Source organism: Macaca mulatta, chromosome 4 (assembly GCF_049350105.2).
Source record: "Macaca mulatta isolate MMU2019108-1 chromosome 4, T2T-MMU8v2.0, whole genome shotgun sequence".
NCBI lineage: Eukaryota > Metazoa > Chordata > Mammalia > Primates > Cercopithecidae > Macaca > Macaca mulatta.
Window position 1 is genome coordinate 151,154,564 of NC_133409.1, and position 21,405 is coordinate 151,175,968.

The window sequence follows — 21,405 nt, forward strand, 5'->3', positions numbered from 1 at the left end:
CATTTTTAATTTTGATGATGTTCGATTTACCTTTTATTTCCTCTTTTTGCTTCTGCCTTTGGTATCATTTAAGATCAGTTATTTTTACCTAATCCAAAGTCATGAAGATTTATACCTATGTTTTCTTCTAAGAGTTTTCTAGTGTTAAGTCTCACATTTAGGTCTTTGATACACTTTGAGGTAATTTTTATATGTAGTGTGAAGTAGGGATCCAGCTTTATTCTTTTGCACATGGATAGCCTGTTGTCTCAGCACCACTTGACGAAAAGATAATTTCTTCCCCCACTGAATTATATTAGCACTGTTTTCAAAAACCAATTAACCATAGAAGTGAAGAGTATTGCTGGGCCCTCAATTTTGTTCTGACTTCATTCTTTTTAATGCTGTTGTAAGTTGGATTTTTAAATAACATTTGTATTAATGCATTGATACTCTATAGAAGCACATTCAATATTTGTGTTTTGATCTTGTAGCCTACCAATGTGCCAAACTCATTTAGTATTAGTAGTTTAGTAGTTGCTAAACTCATTTAGTGTCCAGATAAAATATGCACACTGCTTAGATGTGCATAGTTCAGGAAAACAGGCAGTGCTTGAGCGTCCGTGAAGAGCATTGGGTCTGCATGGAGCACTCCCAAATTTGAGGTGATGACTACAGGCTCCCGGTTGCAATAGACAGTAACAAACTCTTCTTTGTATTCAAGAGATGTTCTGGACTCACGCAGGGAAACTCGGGCTAGGGAATGAAGATAATTTTAAATGCAACAACTCAGACTAACAGATCCATAGTCTGGGAAAGTAAAACTTAGGAGCTTTGAGAGTTTAATTGTAATGCTGTTTTGACACAGGTCTTTTACAGATTGGAATTCTAATCATTCAGGGATTACCAATATTGTGCTACCTACTGTATTAATAAACAAAAAGGAAACTGGTCTCTATGAGAATCTCTGTGTGGTGCCTTCAGACAAAACTTCACCAGGTTTAGAGAGAAAACCCCTGTCTCTACACCTCCATTCCCAGGGCGAGCTCACTCTCTGGCATCAAGTTCCCCGTGGTGAGTTTTCCTGCACAAAGGTCCAAGGGGAGAGGTAGGAGAGGGAGGCAGGGAGTCCAGTTCAGGGTCGGGGATTACAGGACGAGTAGGGAAGGGGAAGGGGCTGGGTGCAGCCTGGGGGTCTCTCCCTGGTTTCCACAGACAGACACTTACTTGTCCAGGACTCAGGCAGACAGTGTGACAAAGAGGCTTGGTGTAGGAAAAGAGGGATCAGGACGGAGTCCCAGGTCCTGGGCGTGGCTCTCAGGGTCTCCGGCCTTATCTGCACTGGGGAGGCGCAGAGTTGGGGATTCCCCACTCCCCTAGTTTCACTTTTCCCAACAGGTGTTGGGTCCTTTTTCCAGGATACTCGTCACGCGTCCCCAGTTCCCACTCTCATTGGGTGTCGGATGTCTAGAGAAGCCAATCAGCGTCGCCGCGGTCTCAGTTCTAAAGTCCCCACCCGCCCACCCGGACTCACAGTCTCCTCAGACGCCGAGATGCGGTCATGGCGCCCCGAACCCTCCTCCTGCTGCTCTCGGGGGCCCTGGCCCTGACCGAGACCTGGGCCGGTGAGTGCGGGGTCGGGAGGGAAACGGCCTCTGCGGGGAGGAGCGAGGGGACCGCAGGCGGGGGCGCAGGACCCGGGGAGCCGCGCGGGGAGGAGGGTCGGGCGGGTCTCAGCCCCTCCTCGCCCCCAGGCTCGCACTCCTTGAGGTATTTCAGCACCGCCGTGTCCCGGCCCGGCCGCGGGGAGCCCCGCTTCATCTCCTTGTGCTACGTGGACGACACGCAGTTCCTGCGGTTGGACAGCGACGCCGAGAGTCCGAGGATGGAGCCGCGGGCGCGGTGGTTGGAGCAGGAGGGGCCGGAGTATTGGGAAGAGCAGACAGGGCTCGCCAAGGACATCACACAGTCCTACCGAGTGAACCTGCGGACCCTGCGCGGCTACTACAACCAGAGCGAGGCCGGTGAGTGGCCCCGGCCCGGGGCGCAGGTCACGACCCCTCCCCATCCCCCACGGACGGTCCGGGTCTCCCCGAGTCTCCGGGTCCGAAATCCGCCCCTAGGCCGCGCGACCCGCCCAGACCCTCGACCGGGGAGAGCCCCAGGCGCCTTTACCCGGCTTCATTTTCAGTTGAGGCCAAAGTCCTCGCGGGTTGGTCGGGGCGGGGCGGGGATCGGTGGGCGGGGCTGACCGCGGGGGCGGGGCCAGGAACTCACACCCTCCAGTGGTTGTCTGGCTGCGACCTGGGACCCGAGGCGCGCCTCCTCCGCGGATATAACCAGCAGGCCTACGACGGCAAGGATTACATCGCCCTGAACGGGGACCTGAGCTCCTGGACCGGGGCAGACACGGCGGCTCAGATAACCCAGCGCAAGTGGGAGGCGGCCCGCGAGGCAGAGCAGTGGAGAGCCCACCTGGAGGGGACATGCGTGGAGTGGCTCCGCAGATACCTGGAGAACGGGAAGGAGACGCTGCAGCGCGCGGGTACCAGGGGCAGTGGGGAGCCTTCCCCATCACCTCTAGATCGCCCGGGATGGCCTCCCATGAGGAGGGGAGGAAAATGGGATCAGCGCTAGAATGTTGCCCTCCCTTGAATGGAGAATGGCATGAGTTTCACTGATTTCCTCTGAGGGCCCCCTCCGCTCTCTAGGACAATTAAGGGATGACGTCTCTGAGGAAATGGAGGGGAAGACAGTCCCTAGAATACTGATCAGGGGTCCCCTTTGACCACCGCAGCAGCCTTGGGCACCGTGAATTTTTCTCTCAGGCCTTGTTCTCTGCCTCACACTCAATGTGTTTGAAGGTCTGATTCCAGCTTTTCTGAGTCCCTCGGCCTCCACTCAGGTCAGGACCAGAAGTCCCTGTTCCTCCCTCAGAGACTAGAACTCTCCAAGGAATAGGAGATTATCCCAGATGCCTGTGTCCAGGCTGGTGTCTGGCTTCTGTGCTCCTTCCCCCACGCCAGGTGTCCTGTTCATTCTCAGGGTGGTCACATGGGTGCTGCTGGGGTGTCCCATGAGAGATGCAAAGCGCCTGAATTTTCTGACTCTTCCCATCAGATCCCCCAAAGACACACGTGACCCACCACCCCATCTCTGACCATGAGGCCACCCTGAGGTGCTGGGCCCTGGGCTTCTACCCTGCGGAGATCACACTGACCTGGCAGCGGGATGGGGAGGACCAAACTCAGGACACCAAGGTTGTGGAGACCAGGCCAGCAGGAGATGGAACCTACCAGAAGTGGGGAGCTGTGGTGGTGCCTTCTGGAGAAGAGCAGAGATACACGTGCCATGTGCAGCATAAGGGGCTGCCGGAGCCCCTCACCCTGAGATGGGGTAAGAAGGGGGATGAGGGGTCATGTCTCTTCTCAGGGGAAACAGGAGCCCTTCTGGAGCCCTTCAGCAGAGTCAGGGCCCCTCATCTTCCCCTCCTTTCCCAGAGCCATCTTCCCAGTCCACCATCCCCATCGTGGGCATTGTTGCTGGCCTGGCTGTCCTAGCAGTTGTGGTCACCGGAGCTGTGGTCGCTGCTGTGATGTGGAGGAGGAAGAGCTCAGGTAGGGAAGGGGTGTGGGGTGGGGTCTGGGTTTTCTTGTCCCGCTGGGGGTTTCAAACCCCAGGTAGAAGTGTTTCCTGCCTCATTCCTGGGAAGCAGCATCCACACAGGGTCTAACCCAGCCTGGGACCCTGTGTGCCAGCACTTACTCTTTTGTGCAGCACATGTGACAATGAAGGATGATGTATCACCTTGATGGTTGTGCTGTTGGGGTCCTGATTCCAGCATTCACGAGTCAGGAGAAGGTCCCTGCTAAGGATGGACCTTAGGAGGACAGTTGGTCCAGGACACACACCTGCTTTCCTCCTTTTTGCTGATCCTGCCCTCGGTCTGTAGTCATAGTTTTGGAAATTTCTTTTGGGTCCAAGACTAGGAGGTTCCTCTAAGATCTCAAGACCCTGCTTCCTCCCAGTCCCCTCACAGGACATTTTCTTGCTACAGGTGGAAAAGGAGGGAGCTACTCTCAGGCTGCGTGTAAGCGGTGGGGGTGGGAGTGTGGAGGACCTCACCCATCCCGTAATTCCTCCTGTCCCACGTCTCCTGCGGGCTCTGACCAGGTCCTGTTTTTGTTCTACCCCAGCCAGCGACAGTGCCCAGGGCTCTGATGTGTCTCTCACGGCTTGAAAAGGTGAGATTCTTGGGGTCTAGAGTTGGGGGCAGGGGAACAGAGGGGAAAGGCCTGCATAATGGAGATTCTTTGATTGTGACGTTTCAAGTGTGTGGTGGGCTGTTCAGAGTGTCATCACTTACCATGACTGACTTGAATTTGTTCATGACTGTGGTTTTCTGTAGCCTGAGATAACTGTCTTGTGTGGGACTGAGATGCAGGATTTCTTCACACCTCCTTTTTGTGACTTCAAGAGACTCTGGCATCTCTTTCTGCAAAGGCATCTGAATGTGTCAGAGCCATTCACCTCCTGCCCTGCTTCTATAGCTTCTGTTCTGCTGTGCTCTCCTGCCCTCTCTCCCTGCCCTGGTTCTCGTGATCTTGGTGCTGAATCCAATCCCAACTCATGAATCTATAAAGCAGAGTCTAATTTAGACTTGTATTTGTCTGTGAAATTGGACCCATCATCAAGGACTGTTCTTTCCTGAAGAGAGAACCTGGTTGTGAGCTGCAGTGTGCTGTGGGGGGTGGGCACCAAGGTAGTGATTGACTGTGGAAAAGAATGAAGGCAAGGACTGAACCCTGGACCTCCAGTTGTAAGGGATGTGATCAGACCACACCCAGAGCAGACTGCACAGTTCTGACCCCAAGTCTAGAGGACACTTAGGCAAGGAACTTCCGTGTGTACGGGGATCACCCGGACGTGGTGCTGAGATCCAGGAAGTCTGGAGTCGAGCTACAGATTCTGTATTTATGACAAGGCTGGAGTTCATGTTGCTGTTCTCCAGATTACACTTGGAGTATCAAGAATACCAGGATCCCACATGTCTGAGCATCAGCCTCACCTCTAGGGCTTGTTATATAAACGATTCCTTGGTCTTGTGCATAATACTCTGAGACAGGGGTTCTGGGGAGTGGCCTGAGTATTTTCTAAGCTCCCGCCAGCAATCCTGTTGCTCAGTCAGATTGGGAACCACTGAGATCAGAGAGTGCCCAGGGTGGGTGGATGGGGTGGGTTTTCAAACCTGTTTAAAAGAGGATTTTTCTCACAGAAAGAAAAGGGAGGCTGTGAATCATCAGTTATGAGATGTGACATTCCCTGTTGTTCTCTCCACTATGGAGTAGAGGCCAGGTAGAGAATTCAGGATGTGGCTCTCACACAAGGAACACCTCTGAATGCGGCTTCTGACACTCGCCCACAGACTCATTTCCCACTCACTTCTTGGAGCAAACCATGGAAACCAAATTTCTGTAATATACACATAAAGTCATATATCTGGTATTGGGGTCTAGTTTTATTGTGGGGAAGGCCACAGAAGCAGGCTGGAACCTACACATCCAGGAACAGAATCCACAGCCCACCCTGGATCAGGTCCCTCCTAGGAACAACTGCCCATGCTGCTGAGCACAGACGCCACTGCTCACACCTCTGACACCCTGGTGCTGGACACTGGACCCTGAGGCCAGGACAGATGTCACTGCTGCACCTGGAAACTGGACATCACCACTGTCACTCAGCCATCTTTACTAAAATGTGTTTTGCACAGTCCCAACCTCTCTGTCACCTCAGTCTGGCTCAGAGGCTGGCAGTGATATAGGAGTTAAGAAGAAATTATTTAGACAGGTAGTGAGGGTACAGAAGGCTTTTAATGAAAAGCAGGCTCCAAATTATTTTCTTTTCTAACAAGGTGCAGCCTGTAATATCAAGCTTCAGACACAGACAAGTAAGCTGGAAGCTTGCCCGGATGAATGCCGGCAGCTGTGCGAATAGGAATCGGACACCTGGGACTGGGCATGTTCACAATGCTGACTCCATCTTCCCTTCTGTTTGCCAGGCTCCTTCCTTACAGTAAGGAGCAGACAGCATGGCGCCGGTCAAGTGGCAAGTCCATTTGCATAATAGGATGAGGGTGGGGCGAACAGCCTTCCACACCCCTTATGTAAATATCACACCTGGTCCAACCAACCTGTGGGCCCTACATAAATCAGACACCATCTCCTCAAGCCTGCCTGTAAAATCCGATGCACTGCCATTCCAGGCCAGAATTCCCTTTTGGGTGCCCCTCTCTCTCACAAGAAGAGAGCTGCTCCCCTTTGTCTTTCTTCTGCCTATTAAATGCTTTGCTCCTAAACTCATTCCTTGTGTATCAGTGTCCTTAATCTTCTTGGCGTGAGATGACACACCCTTAGTATTTACCTAGGACAATGACACGTCTTCAGCAGGTGGTCATCGGACTGGTGGAGCTTAAGACTCATGTCCATGATCAACTGCAGGGGTGACTGGAGTGTTGTCCTCTTCCAGGGAGGAAGGTGGTGTCTGTCTTCTCTCAACATTTTGCATGTTGTAAACCAAAAATAAACATCAAAGCCACCCCCTCCTAACCATCTCAATTGACACCCTCAGCCAGGGTGCTCAAAAGTTAACCTGAAAGACTGACTGAGGCCACTATGGGAAGCAGGTGTTGAACATGCCTCATTATGCCCTCTTCCTTTTGGAATTCAGGAAAAGCTGACCAGCATTTGCCACCAACACAGACCTTCAATCTGATCAGGAACATTTACAATCTATTCTCTCTGAAGCCTAGCACCTGGAGGCATCATCTGCATGAGAAAATTTTGGACTCCACAACCTCTTATCATAACACAGACGTTCCTTTCTATTGATAGTAACTCAACCAATTGCCAATCAGAAAAATTAAAAATCTACTTATAACCCAGAAGCACTACCCCGCAACCCTTGCTTGCTTCAAATTGTCCCAACTTTCTGGATCGAAACAATGTATAGTTTATTGATGTCTCATATGTTCCTAAAATGTATGAAAGCAATCTGTGCCCCAACCACCTTGAGCACATGTTCTCAGGGTCTCCTGAGGACTGCATCATGGGCTGTGGTCCCTCATTTTTGGCTCAGAATTAATCTCTTCAAATATGTTACCGAGTTTGACTCTTTTCATTGACAGTGTGGAATTCTGGTGTAGTAAGAGGGTTCAAGTGCTGGAGTGTGAGGAGTGGGAAAAAGTGACAAATTTTAATTATTAGAGCAGTGATTCAGGAAGAGAACTTTATCTGGTACCTGGTAGGCACACAGAGTGGCTGAATGAACCAAGACTAATAAATAACATATCCCTTCAGGATAGATTATTACATCAAGTTTTTGTCTATCCCAGTTTATAGTCTAGATTATTGGAATGGCATTGTGTGATGATGAAATGATTATTCAAACATCTTCCCTCAGCATTGTCTCTTACTAGGATTAAAACACCCAGGTTTGTAAGACCTCAGAGGTTCTGGGTCCACACCGATGTTTTATATTAATATCTTTATTTTCTTGTGTGTGGAAATATTTCTGGGGAGAGAATCTCTAACATTTATTAGTTTTTATGTGACACCCTCAAAGGCCTAAAAAATCCTAACTTCTAGGTTAGAGGTAGGACCACTCCACGTCTGGACAATGAACAGCTGGTAGTAACTTGTGTTTAATAAACTAGGGACGTGAAGTAAATGCTTACATTTTGTTTATCTTTTCCTCTGGGACCAAAAAGATAGAGGTGTACTTGCTTACTCTTACTGTAAGTTTCTCTCTGTGGGATGGTGATGGGGTTTTCCTCCACCCAAATTTCTGATTCTCCAACAGCAGCTGGGAGTCCTAGAGTTTAACTCTATTCTGACACTAACTACCTGGAGTTCACCTTGGACTCCACAGGTTTAAGGGCTCAGTCCCACAAGCCTGTCCTCACTTCAGATGCAAGTCACAAGTATCGGGTCCCAGGTTACCTGCACTTCTGTCTATCATGGCTGCAAAGTCAGGGGTCTCTCACCTCCCAAGGACTGATAATTCTTAAACTAACTCAAAGAACTCAGGACGTTGCTATAGTCATGTAAACTCAAAAAAGTCTGAGACGGGTCTCAGTCAGTTTAGAAGTTTATTTTGCCGAGCTGAAGATGCACCTTGGAAACAGAGATAGAAATCATTGTATTATCTGTGGCCTGTGCTTTTTCCTAACAGGGTTTTGAGGACTGCAATATTTGTAGGGGAAAGAGCAGCCAGGAGAGGAAAAAAACAGTCAACTATGCATTCATCTCATGCTCAGTAAATCTGCAATTTGCATAAGATAAAGTAAACGTTGGGTAGAAAAGTCACTGGGTGGGTGAAGGGATGACGTCTAGTCTTGTCTTTGTCCTGTACCTGTGAAGATAAGCTCTTAATTTACACTGTCAGGGGGAAATTCAACAAAACTCCGTTTTAGAGTAAAGATGTTGGGGCCCACAAGGAATTATCTTGTGAGCAGTTTGTGAGGGAGGCCACCTGGGGAGATATGGGATCTTCTATCTTCGCAGTTATTTGTTTAGGATCAAAAGAAAGGCAGTTTTTCCATCACTCAGTCTCCAAACTTAACTTTTCCCTTTGATATAGTGAATTTGAAGTCCTGAAATTTTACTTTCCTTTCACACTCAGTATTGCAGTTTTTTAATTTTTATAGCTTAAATCCCCACCTTTTTGGCACCCAGGACTGGTTTCACGGAAGACAGTTTTTCCATGGGCCAGTGGAGGTGGCGGAAGGCAGAGGGAAATGGTTTTGGATGAAACTGTTGCACCTCAGATGACCAGGCATTAGTGTTTCATAAGGAGCATGCAACCTAGATCTCTCACATGCAGAGCTCACAATAGGGTTCGTGCCTCTATGAGAATCAAATTCCACCACTGATCTGACAGGAGGCGGAACTCTGGTGGTCATGCTCATGCTCTCTCGCCCATCGATCACCTCCTGCTGTGCGGTCTGGTTCCTACCAGGCCAGAAACTTGTACCAGTCCGCAGCCCGGGGGTTAGGGACCACTGGTTTAAATTATGCCACTATAGCAGAACACCTGAGACTGGATCACTTATAACAAACAGAAATTTGTTTCATTCATGGTGTGGAGGATGGGAATTCCCAGATCAAGGGACTGTATCTGGTAGAAAACAAAAGGGCAAGAGAGGGTGAGAGGTAGGGGGAAAACGAGGTCAAACTGACAGCCTCAGGTCCTTTTATGATGAGCCTTAATCTATTAATGAAGGCAGAGCTCTGATGGTCCAATCACCTCTCAAAGGTCCCATTTCTTAAAAATGTTGCATTCGGGAAGAAATATCCAATAGATGCTTTTTTGGGGAAACATTCAAACCACAGCAGTAATAAAGGATACAAATGAGCAACCAGATGAAGAGGTGCACAGGGTGAGGTCTGGAAGGGTTCTGAGCACAGGAGCCTCTGTTCCCATGGAGATGGAGTTCACCACCTTCGTAGCACGTGGACACACGGATGTGCTCACCAACTGGGAAGCTGTCCGAAACCCAATCTCTAGAGGTTTCTATGGAAATTTTATTGTTTGGCAAGATTAATTAAATCACCGGCCATTGTGTGACTGAACTCAACCTCGAGCCTCTCTTTCCTTCCCAGACTTTAGGGATGGGGCTAAAAGTTCCAATCCTTTAATCGTAACTTCGTGTTTCTGGCAACCAGCCCCCATTCTGAAACTATCTAGGAGCCCCTCACCCCAGAGTCATCTCATTGCCATATTGAAGTCATGTTTATCACTGAGGAGATTGCAAATGTTTTAGAACCTGGTTGTCAGGAAACAGGGACAAAGACCAAATATGTTTATTGGACCACAGATCACACCCTGGTTTTGACCACATTATCTCTTCTTGTAATATTTATTATTTTATTTTAGAGTTAATCTCTTGCTCTGTTGCCCAGGGTAGAATGCAGTGGCACAATCATAGCTCACTGTAACCTCGAATTCCTGGACTCAAGTGATCCTTCTGCCTAAGCCTCCTGAGTAGATAGCATTACAGGTGCACAGCGCCATGCCCAACTAATTTTTAATATTTTATAGGAATGGGTCTCACTATTTTGCAGAAGCTGGTCTCAAATCCTAATCTTAAACAGTATTTCTACCATTGCCTCCCAAACTGATGGAATTACAAGCATGAGCCACTGTGTCTGGCCAATCACAGATCTCCTATACCAGACGAATCATAACAGTGAAAAGATCCTGGTACATTACCAGAATCCTCTTTGGTCATTAACAATTATCCCAGTGCAGTCCAAAAATAGGAATAGTCTCAGCAACATATGGCTGCACCCTTTCAGGCATCTGGTGAAATCGAGCTAAGAGACAATACTCTTTCTTACTTATACCTCTTTCGAGTAGTTCATGTAACATTGGATTTTCCTCATTACATAACTCATTTATTCATTCATTTACCCTCAGCTACTATTTCTCCTTCTCTTCATTTATACTAAACATTTACAATTTCGGAAGGAACACTAGGCTCTGCTGCTCTGCTGGCTTGGACTGCAGGGACCAATACTGTTCTAGCAATTGTCTCGCATCATCCATTCCAGTTCATAGAGGGGAGGGTTATGCAGGTAGAGAACTGGGTGGCTATCTGACCCCAGGCAATACAGCTGCATTCAGTGTTAGCCCCAACTTTGCCAGATGCAGTGAAGGCACAACCTACTTCTCCAGGCCCTTAGGAATTATTACATAAAGGACATAAAATATATTTACAGTTTCTTGCTTAGGAATAATTCCTGTTTCTGGACTCTACTTGCATCCCTAGTCCTGGGACCACTGCATCAGGAATGAGAAAAGTAAGTTCAGGTGAATTACAGTCATTATTCCAGTGTCCTTCCACCATGGGAAGGAATATATGTAGGTCACAGAAGCACCTTCCCCTGATCCACCAGGAAAAGAGAGGATATTCTCATGTCAAGTGTGAGCACACTCATGAAGATGTATAAGCCCACCCTTCGTGCTTGTTTCCCCACTCTTGCTTTACACACCCAATGTTTCAATTGGCTATTTTAATTCTCTATGGAACTCTTCCTTTGAGGAGGATGTCTCTCTGACCATTGTTGGACATTTTGAGCAGGTGCATTTTCCGGTGTAAAGAAATGTGACTCAGTGGTCCACATGGTTGCAGTACCTCCCATTCAAGTTCTTTGTAGCACTCCGAGCATTTGCATCTGAGATAAAGGAGGAACCTCTCTTAGAAGCCTGCCAGGGCCTCCCAACCTGGAAATAAAGAAAAGCTTTCAGTTCCTTCAAGAGAAATTCCAGGCACCTAGCCAGCCCTAAAAAGCAAGTGAGTGACCTTATAAACAAGAAGGTAATGATAGCTTAAAACAATAGCCAAGGAAGTTAGAGTGACAGGATTTTTGATTCTCTACAGAAACTAAAAACATCTTAACATATGTCCCTGAGTTGTTTTTCAGAAACACGGGATCCCACCTAATAGATCCACTAACAGGGAGACCTTATAAAGGGGAAACTGAGGACTGAACTCTGACCGCTGTTCTTTGTTCTAAATTTGTTACTGAGGGGACTGGAGAGAGTCAAGGCCACAGGCCAGACCTGAATATTCCTCTCTACTCCCCTAGCTGTATAAGGAAGCTTTGCTTCCTTATCTATCACAAATCAGAGAATCTTTAAATCTACCTAAGACCTGTAAGCTCCCTCATCAGGATTTTCCACCTTTTCAGGTCGAAGCAGTGTATCACTTCTATGCATTGATTTATGATGTTGCCTGTAACTCTGCTTTCCTGAAATTTGCCCCTGCCTTTGAAAATCCTTGTTTGTGAGCCATCAAAAAGGTTGGGTCTTAAGCGTGAGTTGCCCGATTCTCCTTGTTTGGCGCCCTGCACATAAATGCCCTCCTTTCTCCCACCACAGTCTCAGTGTGGATGTTTGCTTTTACTGCAACATCCCAGGTGAGTGGACCCCGGTTTAGTTTGGTAACACGCCTACCAACAGCTGAACAAAGCCCACTCCAGGGTGAAGATCTATTCCTGTCAAGACCCATTTGCTGCTTCCTGGGGGTAATGGTATGAGTCTAACTTACCAGTTATGTATTTTCAAGGTCTTCTCATAAAAGAATCTGCCACATAGCCATATGCTCTCTCTCTCTCTCTCTTTTTTTTTTGTTAAAGAAAGCCCTTCTTATGTGTATTTTGTGCCTGTGATGTGTGGAATGCAAGAGGAATATGTCTTGATTCCACCTATCTCTGCATTGCTAAGGCCCCAATGTCTACTTATTTCACGGACTCAGGTGATCACCACAAGCAAACGTGGATTTTTTGTTGTTGTTGCTTTTGAGATGTGGTCTTGATATGTTTCCCACTTTAAATAGCTCATATTTCCTGTCCCTTCACTATTGATAGTCAATTGTGTTGTATCCAGATTTTACAAGTCGTGCTGCTATGAATAATATTTTCATATATTTTGGCACACACATACAAGCATTTCTACTGGTTGATAACTAAGAGTGCTATTGCTGGGTCATAGGTGAGTAGATGCTTGGCTTAGTCTCTGGTTAACAAATTTCTAGTAGTAAACAAACGGTAGAGGAGTGTGAATCTCTTAGAAATTATTCGGATAATAAATAAGGAAGGAATGAGAAACTGAGACTCTAATAACTCTTTTGCAAACCATCATGACTTAACGAATTTAACCATTGAACAGCAATGGCAATTAACAACACAATAAAACAAAAAACTAATGTCAGGTTCTTCCTCTTGATGGAAGAACACAATACAGCACCATCAAACAAGTACAAGTGACAAAGAAACCAAGCCTGAATATAAGCTAGCCTCCATAGCCAATTACCAATTTAGAGGCAATACAGATAATAAAAACACATATTAAACAATGGCTTGGGGTGCAATCAGCAAAATGTACACTATGGGAAGCTCTACCACACAATATAAATTTCAAGAAAGAATCTATAGAATAAAAGAGAACAAAAGCATATTTCTAAAGGTAAAACAATTATAATTTTGGATGATAAAAATATAAAATAGAACAAAGAAGTGATGAAAGATCATGAAAGACAGGATGTATTTTCATTTGGGGGAGGAAAGAGTTTACTGCTGAGCTGGAGCAAATGATGGGGCTTCTGGTTTGCTCCACAAACGTCTATCCCTGGTGGTTTAGGGGTGTTCACTTTTTATTCAAGGACACAAATTTTAGACCGTTTCTTTTTCCTTCTGGAGTCCTACATTTTATTTCATGACACAAAGGTTAAGGAAAAAATAATTTATAGAATATGGTTACTGTTTTGCACAAAGCCCCCTCCCCATCTTCCCTCTGAGCACCCAGAACAACCAGCAGCCCCAGGACCCTCAGCAGGGGTGACCTCACTTCTAGGTGTGCATGCAGCTCACAGACTCTTGGAAAAACCTGATAGGACACAGCTGAGGGGAGGCCTTCCCCGCCGTCTGCAGGCTCTTGGCCATCAGTGTAGAGGGAGCGGCTTCTCACCTCTCCCACAGGCACCTTCACAGCCACAGCCTCCTCTCTGCATGGGGAGTTCATGGCCCTTCCCCTGAACACGGTGACGTGGATCTCGCCAAAAGTGGAGATGTCACCATTCCTCCCCCCACCATCTTTTGCTATAGAGCAGCTGGAGTACGTTCCACCCACACACAGGACAGGGAGCTGACAACCAAGGAGGGGAGGATCAATACTCCAGTTTTCTCTACTTGTAATAACTTCTCTCCATTGGCATAATCTTGTTCATAGTCTCAAAATTATTTAAACTGCTACTATATCTTTAGTGGCATATTTATCTATCATAATGTTATTTTATTCTTAATTACCATTTCCTGTTTTATTTCTCCGTCCAAAAAAACAGCTACTTTTGATCGGCTGGGCCCTCAGCAGTGGCAGCTGCCAGGTCAGCCTTGGTGAGTGGCGACTCAGTTGCTGTGCCCATGTAGTGTCCATCGCAGCCCCCACGGCCACTTTGTGCAGGGACTGCATGAGCAAGCCCTGTGCGCTTCTCTTGCTTTACAGGAAACTTGACGCAGGTTGGTGTCCAGTGAAGAAATCTCAGGTGCATGGAAAGGAGAGGAGGACCTCAGGGCTGTGAGTGATCTGCAAAAGGAAGTACATGGACCACCAGGTGGCGCTGCTGCGCTGCCCCGCTCCCAGGAAGTGAATGCTCAGGACGAGTTTTGAGGTAGAGAGAGGGATGTCATTGCTCATCCTCCAGGTTCCAAGTAAAAACCTTCCAGCCAATCTTGACCGCGCGTTCTTGTGTAGCGAGTGGGTTCGGAGGTGCTCACGGCTGCTGTCATGGTTCGTTTGCTAAACTGCATCGTCGCTGTGCCCCAGAACATGGGCATTGGCAAGAACGGGCACTTGCCCTGGCCGCCACTCAGGAATGAATTTAGGTATTTCCAGAGAATGACACAAACTCTTCACTAGAAGGTAAACAGAATCTGGTGTTATGTATAGGAAGATCCGGTTCTCCATTCCTGAGAAGAATCGACCTTTAAAGGATAGAATTAATTTAGTTCTCAGCAGAGAACTCAAGGGACCTCCACAAGGAGCTCATTCTCTTGCCAGAGGTCTGGATGATATCTTAAAACTTACTGAACAACCAGAATTAGCAAATAAAGTAGAGATGATTTGGATAGTTGGTGGCAGTTTTGTTTATAAGGAAGCCATGAATCACCCAAACCATCCTAAACTATTTGTGACAAGGAACATGTAGGTCTTTGAAAATGACACTTTTTTTCCCAGAAATTGATTTGGAGAAATATAAACTTCTGCCAGAATACCCAGGTGTTCTCTCTGATGTCCAGGAGGAGAAAGACATTAAGCTCAAATTTGAAGTATATGAGAAGAATGAGTAATATGAAGGTATTTTCTAATGTATTTTAAGTTGTTCCCCTCCCTCGGGAAAAAAATGTATATATTTTTACATGAGAAGAAAAAGACTTGTTGACTTTAGATCTATGAATAATTATTTCTAAGCAATGTGTTTTTTCCCGCACTAATCTTGAATATATCAGATACCATTTATGAAACATTCTTGCTATAACTAAGTGCCTCTCTAAGACCCCAACTGAGTCCCCGCACCTGCTACAGTGAGCTGCCATTCCACACCCAACACACATGGCACTCTGGCCAGTCCTTGACATTGTCGGGCTTTTCAAATGTTGGTAGTATTTATTAAAGATGAAGATGCACATACCCTCCAACTGAGCAGTTTCACTAGTAGGAAATACCGAAAGCTTCCTACATGTATATCTAGAGGTTTGTAGACAAATGTTGCAGCCTTGTTTGTAACAGTGAAAAACTGAAAACAACCTGGAAGTCTAGTGATGGGAAAATGAATATATTTCTGTTTAGATTGGGGACCCAAAGCAGATTCCAAGACTGAAATTTCAGTGAAGACAGTTTATTTTCTAGGTCTTACCAGAAATCATCAATTGAGGTATGGAGAAATGGAACTGAGAAGGTAAGAAAACCAGTTTAAAGTCAGTGAGCAGGTTCTCATTGGTAACAAGCTCCATACTGCTGAGATACAGGGAAACGGAGGGGAGAAAGCTGGAGTATTATTGATCCTCCACTCCTTGGTTGTCAGCTCCCTGTCCTGTGTGTGGGTGGAACGTGCTCCAGCTGCTCTATAGCAAGTCCCAGGTGTTTGCAGTAAGAAGCTGCTGGCATGCATGGGAACTGTGAATGGCAAACACTTAAAGCAATTCCATGTTTAAGTATATAACCTCTTCATATCTTTTTTTTCTGGACAGAGTTTCACTCTTGTTACCCAGATGTAGTGCAATGGTGCGACCTTAGCTCCCTGCAACCTCCGACTTTCCGGGTTCAAGTGATTCTCCTGCCTCAGGCTCCCAAGTAGCTCGGACTACAGGCACGCGCCACGACACCAGCTAATTTTGCGTTTTTGGTGGAGACGGGGTTTCACCATGTTGGTCAGGCTGGTCTCGAACTCCTGACCTCAAGTGACACGCCCGCCTCGGCCTCCCAAAGTGCTGGGATTACAGGCGTGAGCCACCGCACCTGGCAGATCTTTATTCTTTTTATGTAGTAAAGATATAAAGTCGCACATGGTTTATTTGAAATATTTTATGATTTAAAAAAATACAGAAGCAGGAAAACCAGTTCTAAATTCAAGTGAGGGATCGTGGTAGTTTGAACCAGAAGGTTGCATGTAGTAAGAAACTGTGATTTAAGATATATTTTAAGGTTGGAAGTAGCAGGATATTCTGATGGAGTTTGACTTTGGTTTGGGGCCCACTGAGTTTGAGATGCCTTTAAGAAATGAAGGAAGAAGAGAGAGAATACAAGAAAAACCGGCCGGGCACAGTGGCTCATGCCTGTAACACATTGGCTCAGCATTTTGGGATGCAAAGACAGGCAGATCCCTTGAGACCAGCTTGAGCAACATGGTGAAGCCCCATCTCTACAAAAAATACAAAAGTTGGCTGGGCCCTGTGGCGTCCACCTGTAGTCCCATCTGCTCAGGGGCTGAGGTGGATGAACTGAGCCCGCGCGGTCACGGCTGCAGGGAGTTGTGATTGCGCCACTGCACTCCAGCCTGGGTGACAGAAGAGACCGTGTCTCAAAAAGAAGATGGATACAATGGAAGCATGCCTTCAGAATTCTAGAAAGAAAGCTATTTTCAACAGGTAAGTCTATATTCAGCCAAATAATCAAGGATGAAGGTAAAAGAATACATTTTTAGGCAAGCAAAGCCTCAGGGGTTACCTCCGTGTACCCTTTCTTGGGAAACTATTGGAGAAAATACTCCAGCAAAATGAAGGAGTAGACAAACCAGAGAATGACATGGATCCAGCAAATAGGATCCAACACAGGAAATATTGCAGCTAAGGAGCTGGCTTAAAAAAAAAAAAAAGAATAAAAATATTAATAGGTTAGCTGGGTGGAATGGCTCATGCCCACAGTCCCAGCTACTCAGGAGGCTAAAAGCAAGAAGTTGGCTTGAGTCCAAGAGTTCCAGACCAGCCTGGCCACCATACTGAGGTCCGTTCGCTTAAAAATAATAATAGGTTATTGCCAGATTTGGGGCATTTGGAAAGAAGTTCGTTGAAGATAAAGCAAAAGTGAAAAAAACAAGGGGAAAGGGTGGTTAGACAATCATTAATTCTAGGGCAGAAGGAAGTGCCGGATAGGAAGTGAGAGCATAATACTCTGTTTTTCTCAACAATGAGCAATATGTACTTAGTCATAATGATGCAGTGACTGCTTAGCCCCTTACTCTGGTAACTACTTTGGGACAATATGGGAGGAAAAGTGAAGATAGTGATGGTGTAAGAGATAAATTCTCATCTGTCATATCATGAAATCACTATAGAATGTATAAAATAATCAAGAAATGACTAAGTAGTTACGTGAGGAGAAAAACAGAAGACATTGCTAAAACAGTTAAAAGTCATTGCTCTGGAAGATTCAGAGGGATGGGGCAGGGGACTGTTAGGATGCATTATAAACTGAAGAGGCTTTTTAAAATTACATGTATTAATATATGCACCCACTTGAAAAACTGAAAAAATAATAATTTGGAAAAACCCATGAAGGCAACAACCAGAAGGAAAAGCTGAGAGAATGAAAAGTGCTTGTCTCTGGAAAGAACAAATGGCAGGACTGTTGCTTTCACTGTAAGACTTTTAGAGCCATTTGATTTTACTTAACCATTTTCATCTATTTCTTTAATAAACAACTCTATCATAATAAAAAGTTACATTCATTCATAGAAAACAAACAAACAAACAAAAACCCTTCCTGCCCAGCCCATCTCATCTCCAGGAATCCTCAGCGCTAATGAGGACTGTCTCCTTCTCACCTCCCTGGACTGGACTTTTTACCACTGGAAAGTGGATGTGATTTCTAGTTTCCGCATGCCCTGGTTTATTGTGCTGCCAGCAAAATAAAATCAAAATACATATTGAATAAATAATAAATAAAATAACCCATAGTGAGCAAAGGTTTACAATGTATTTTTTGGAGTCAAGATCTCATTCTGTGGCCTGGGCTGGAATCCGGTGGTGTGATCACAGCTAACTGCAGCCTTGAACCCATAAGTTCAAGGGATCTTTCCATCTCAGCCTTCCCAATACCTGCGAATACAAGCACCCACCACTAGGCCCTGCTGAGTTTACTTATTTTCATATCTTTTAGAGATGAGGGTCTCACAATGTTGTCCAAGCTGGTCTCCAACTTCTGATCTCAAGCAATCCTCTTGCCTTAGCATCCCGAATTGCTGGGATTACAGGGGTGAGCTGTCATGCCTGGCTTGTAATTGACACCATCAAGGTTTCCTTCTCCAAGTGTGGACACAGCAGTAGATGCCCCTTGTCTCTTGGGTCAGGACACTGGGTAGAGTGGATTAGTAAGGCAGCAAAGTCCCTGCGGAAAGTGCCCATGTGGAAGAAGTCCAGCAGGAAGGGCCGACTGACCCAGGGCCACCGTATTTAGGGATAACTCCTCTTTCTGGGCAGGACTGTTCTGTGATTACTTTTGTATTCACAATAGTCCTGAAATCGTAGGATGATGAGACTCAAGACTGGCTGGGATTTGTTTTCAAAAAACCATCTCCGAGATTTGTTGATCTTTTGAATGGTTTTTAGTGTTGCAATTTCCTTCAGAACTTAACTCATTCTTAACATTTCACAGTCTACTTTCAGTTAATAATGTACTAGTACCCATAAATATAGAAATATTACAATCATTTATCCTCTGCAAAATGTCCATCTTTTATGGTATAGATATTATATGGAATATTTCTACATAGGTTGTAAGTCCCACGATAAAAAACTTTTTCTTATCTTTAAGCAGTTCTATGTATATAAAGTAAGAATAAATGAGGGGAGCAAGATAGCCTTTTGCACTTAGCTCAGTATTTGCCATTTTTGATCATCTTCATCTTTTCTGATAATCTCATTTTCCACCTGGTATCATTTGTCTCTAGTCTGAAGAATTTTCTTTACCAGTTGTTATTGTACAGATCTGCTGGTGAGAAATTCTCTTAATTTTCTTTTACCTGAAATATCTCCTTATTTGCCTATCCTTGAAGGACATCTATGCTGGATATAGAATTCTTAGTTAACCTTTTTGTCTTCCAGCACTTTAAGGATGTTATTCTACTTTCTTTTGTTTCTGTGGTTTCTAATAAGAAGTCGTGGGTCAGGACAAGAGGAACAGAGAAACAAAAATTGAGAAAATAACATGGTAGACATAAAACTTGTCATATCAATAATGACAAAAACCTATATGAATCAACACTCTAATGAAGGGCAGAGATTGTGTGACTTGGTTTAAGAAAACACAGAACCCAACCATATGCTCTTTCTAGATGTGCACTTTGTTTGTTTGTTTGTCTGTTTTAATTTAACTTTTATTTTTAGTTAAGGGGCACATGTGCAGGTTTGTTATATAGGTAAACTTGTGTCATGGGGTTTTGTTGTACAGATTATTTCTATACCCATTAGTACCCACCCAAGTATTGAGCCTTAGTACCCATTAGCTATTTTTCCTGATCCTCTCCCTCCTCCCACCCTCCACCCTCACGTGGACCCCAGTGTGTGTTGTTCCCCTCTACGTGCCCATGTATTCTCATCATTTAGCTCCCACTTATAAGTGAGAACATATGGTATATAGATTTCTGTTCCTGCGTTAGTTTGCTAAGAATAAATGCCTCCAAATCCATCCATGTTCCTGCAAAGGACATAATCTCATTCTTTTTATGGTTGTATAGTATTCTACAGTGTATATGTGCCACATTTTCTTTATCCAGTCTACCATTGATGGGCATTTAAGTTGATTCCAAGTCTTTGCTATTGTGAATAGTACTTCAATAAACATATGTGTACATGTAAGACATGCACTTTCTTTTTTTATTTAATTTATTTTATTGTACTTTAAGTTCCAGGATACATGTGCAGAACATGCAGGTTTGTTACATACGTGTAGTCTGCCATGGTGGTTTGCTGCACCCATTCACCCGTCCTCTAAATTCCCTCCTCTCACCCCTGACTCCCCAACAGGCCTTGGTGTGTGTTGTTCCTCTCACTGTGTCCATGTGTTCTCATTGTTCAGCTCCCACTTAGGAGTGAGAACATGCGGTGTTAGGTTTTCTGTTCCCATGTTAGTTTGCTGAGGATGATGACTTCCAGCTTCATCCATGTTTCTGCAAAGGACATGAACTCATTCCTTTTTATGGCTGTGTAGTATTCCATGGTGTATATCTACCACATTTTCTTTACCCAGACTATCATTGATGGGCATGTGGGTTGGTTCCATGTCTTTGCTCTAGAATATAGTGCTTCAATAAACATACGTGTGCATGTGTCTTTATAGTAGAATGATTCATATTCCTTTGGGTGTATACCCAGTAATGGGGTTGCTGGGTCAAATAGTATTTCTGGTTTTAGATCTTTGAAGAATGGTCACACCATCCTCTAAAATGGTTGAACTCTTTTACATGAAATGAAATGAAATGAGACCAATAGAAGGACCGGGCATGGTGGCTCATGCCTGTAATCCCTGCATTTTGGGAGGCTGAGGTGGGATTATCACTTGAGTTCAGGAGTTTGAGACCAGCCTGATAGTGAGACCTCATGTCTACCAAATAAAAATAATTTTAAAAGAAAAAAGATCAATAGATAGGAAAGGAAGGAACAACAGTCTTTCTTTGTCACCAGCTTCATTGCATATGTAGAAAACACTAGGAGATTCTGAAAAAGTCTCTGGAATTAATCATTGAATTTGCAAAATAATTCATAAAATATATATAATAAGTCGCTCAGATGAACATGAAAACATAGCAAACAATACTAGTCATCTAAGAAGTGCAAGTTAAAACCACAACGAGAAACCATCACCCATCATCTAGAATAGGTAAAGTTAAAAAGACATATGATAAGTCTAAATACTGTCAAGAATATGGAAAAAATAAGAATGTCTGATATTGCTGGTAGGAATGCAAAAAATGTGGCAGCCAATTTGTAAAGCAGTATGGCAACTTCTTATACAGTTGTCCATCTATTGCCACATGACCCAGCAATTCCACAAATATGTATTTATCCAAAAGAAATAAAAATGTAAGGCCACACTTGTAAGCAGTTATTTCTAGTGGCTTCATTAATAACAAACCCTAGCTGGAGAGATCCACATGTTAATCAACTAGAGAACAGAGAAAGCAACGAATAAACTGGGATTCCAGCAATACTCAGCAGCTGCTCAGCAACAAAAATGAGTGAATGGCATCATCTCAAACATCGTTATGCTAAGTGAGAGACCAAACGAAGGACTACACAACATTTGATTGCATGTCCATTAAACTCTAGAAATTTCACTATTGCAGTGACAGAACACAGAGTGGTGGTTGAATGA

At 45.0% G+C, this 21,405-nt stretch overlaps 2 pseudogenes across 1 annotated transcript; both read left to right on the top strand.

Moving 5' to 3' along the window:
• Nucleotides 1-1,513: 1,513 nt before the first annotated feature.
• LOC106995519 (class I histocompatibility antigen, Gogo-B*0103 alpha chain-like) lies at nucleotides 1,514-6,338 on the top strand (annotated as a pseudogene). The gene is made up of 8 exons (XR_013416659.1): nucleotides 1,514-1,604; nucleotides 1,734-2,003; nucleotides 2,249-2,524; nucleotides 3,100-3,375; nucleotides 3,480-3,596; nucleotides 4,037-4,069; nucleotides 4,176-4,223; nucleotides 4,388-6,338. The product of XR_013416659.1 is annotated as a class I histocompatibility antigen, Gogo-B*0103 alpha chain-like (transcript).
• A 6,395-nt stretch (nucleotides 6,339-12,733) lies between these two features.
• Nucleotides 12,734-20,666, top strand: LOC144340482 (dihydrofolate reductase pseudogene; annotated as a pseudogene).
• The last annotated feature ends 739 nt before the right edge of the window (nucleotides 20,667-21,405 follow it).